This window comes from Merops nubicus, unplaced genomic scaffold (genome assembly GCF_000691845.1).
Source record: "Merops nubicus isolate BGI_N331 unplaced genomic scaffold, ASM69184v1 scaffold14018, whole genome shotgun sequence".
Classification (NCBI taxonomy): Eukaryota; Metazoa; Chordata; class Aves; order Coraciiformes; family Meropidae; genus Merops; species Merops nubicus.
In genome coordinates, this window is record NW_008623729.1 from 27,873 (window position 1) to 30,681 (window position 2,809).

The following is a 2,809-nucleotide window of genomic DNA, read 5'->3' on the forward strand; positions in this document are numbered from 1 at the left end:
GTAAATTGGAACTGGTGACGAGGTTGTTCATACAAACTTTGTGACAGTTACTCTCTGAGATACAGGTTCGGAGCCTGAAACCATTTCCTCGTTTAAGGTAGATCTGCCAGACTAAATACAGCTTTGTTGTAGAATAAAACTCTTCTGAATAAGACCAAAGGGAGGATGCCCCTTCTTGGTTATGCAACAGTTGAAATTCATGAGATCAATATTAATTTCCTTTGTATGCCAGAAACATTCTGCATGACCTTGGACGAACTTACTTTCTCCCATATTTCCCACTTATGAAACAGTCTGATCATATTTCCTTTTCCTCCAGCCTATGTCTGTCTCATCAGTGCAGACTGTGAGTTCCTCAAGGAAGAATCCTGCTCTTTTGGGGTCTCTGGAGGTCCCTGATAATGACAGAATGAAGCATGTTGTGTCTTGGTTAGATCTGTGTTTGGTAATGAATGGGAACACTGTAGTAAACAGTACTGATCTAACTGAAAGAATCTCAGCTAGATGTAGGAAGAGAGAGCTAAGTTGTTCTGCCAAGAGCTGTATTTTAGTACGATAACTTCAAAGACGACATAATAATAATACAGTGTTTGAAAAGAAAGAGCACCTTTGTCTGTACCTTTCACTGCTTCTGAGATGTGATAGAGGCAAAGGGAACGAAGAGAGCAGAACAAATTGATCAACTGATTCAGCTTATCAGACAACTGTGAAAACTGCAATTATTTGCAAACTTTTATTCCCAGCATGTGATTTCCAGAGGAGCTTTTTAGTCAGAGGTAGTGCAGAGTTTCAGTCTGCTGTTGCTCCTGCCCCCTGAGACAGGCCGAAAGCCTCTGGCATCAGTGGGAGCCCTGGCTGCACGTGCAGAGGGGCCAGGCTGCCTGTGTCAGCACCAGACTGACAGCGCTGGGCAAAGAAGCCGGTGCTGTTCGCTGGTTTTATCTCTGAAGATTCTCTTGTGCAGGTTAAAAGCACAGATGCACCTCTCCAGTAGCATTCAGGTGGTGTATTGCTGTCACCTTGTCTGGAGTATCCTCAGCTTTCATTTGGAAAGGTTTATCTGCCCCTGCTGTTACTCACCTGGGCAAATTTTACTACTACTGATGCTCTGTTGCTGTTGGCAGTGTGCCGAGAGGTCTGTCTAAAGAGGAGTGTTTGATATGGGAATGGCTGGGTGGGTGTGAGGAGGTTGGTGCCATTCGTCACTTTGTTCTATCCCCTAATTACACTTACTCATCAGAGCAAACTTTTGCCAAAGCTGCTGTTGGACTAGTCCACACCAGAGATGGAAAATACCAGTGTCTTGCATGCAGCAGTAGGGCGCAGAAGTTTTCAGCCAAAGGCTGAACTGGAAGTTCAGGATCTCTCATTTCCCTGAGATAATGACATCAGTTGCCCTTGACTCATTTCAAAGTGCTTGACCCAAGTGCTGCTTCTGCCCTGGCATGTGGAAGGGCTGTGGAGTTCTGGGGGAGGGTAAGCAGATTAGACCAGTCAATCGTCTCTGGGTTGCATGTGATTTTGCAATGCCAGCCTTACCTCTTCCAGGCCTGGATTAAGGGATTTGCCATAGCAATTTGTTAAAATAAAGAGGGATGAAGCCTAGGTGGCACACTAATAAATTGCTTAAAGCTGATTTTTATGGAGGGGAATGAGATGGGAAATTATAAATAAGATTTGGGTCATTGCTTTTTGCTGCATGTTTGTTTTTAAGAGGATTTTTGGGGGTCCCACCTACGTACAGGTGAAGAGCAGTTGAGAGATACGCTGGCTGTAAGCTGAACTCCCACAGAGCAGTTCCAGGGTACCTGTAGCAGTGTTTCACTCTGGCTTTGCCTTACACGAGCAGCAGCAGCAGATGCAGAGCAGCAGCATTGGCCTGGCGTATGTCATGCTGAGAGGCAGAGGAGCTGAGGGGGTTTGTTCACAACGTGCAGCCTTGGAGCAGATGGCTCCTGCGCCCGGCAGCACGAGCCACAGGGGCAAGTCTGTGCCTCTAGAAATAGAGAGATGGCCCTGGGAGCGCCAGTTCAGCTGTATGAGTTGACCAGGCAATTTGAGGTCTGAATGGTAGCATCCCTCTTCTGCAGGGGACTGAATTTCACTCTTCATGAGAGATTCTGACCACTGAGCTGCTGCCATTCCACTGGAGGCTGCTTCATTGGAGTGGAAATTGGGTAAAATTAGGTGGTTTGTTAGAGCCTTTGATGCACCAGTGCAGTAAGGTGATTCTCCTAGAGGGAGGTCTTTAGGGGTGATGCTTTGGGAATGTGTTAAGTTATGAAACTGTAGAGATTAGTGGACCTATTTCTGACAAATGCCTTTTTTTTTTCCCCTGTGATCAAAGCCTATTGTACTCACCCCTTTGTGGATGGTACCAAAACAGTCAAGTTTTGTGCCAAGGAATCCTCTTCCAGTTCTAGGGTGCAAACAGAAACACTTTGGGGCTCAGTAGGGTGAGAACTTTGAGTAGAAAAAGAGCTGAACGGTAGATGGAATAGAAGATGCCAACAGAGTGAATCAGGTGCTGGTGAAGGTGAGCAGGGTGTTCAAGAGGTGGTTAGTACCTGGTGGTTAGAGGGTGTTGCCACAGGCACAGGGTCAGCGTGGATGTGAGATGAGTTGTACCACTGGAATATTGCTTCATTTTTCCTTGGAGGAATTCACAGTCAAGAGGATGGGGGCTTAGCATTAACATTCTGACAGAAGCACGGGCAGGCGCCTGCGCTCCCCGGCCGGATTGTTCCCTGTGAGCCGTGCCCGCAGTCCCGGCAGCGCCGCGGGAGGGAAGTCCTCCCGTCCGCAGGCC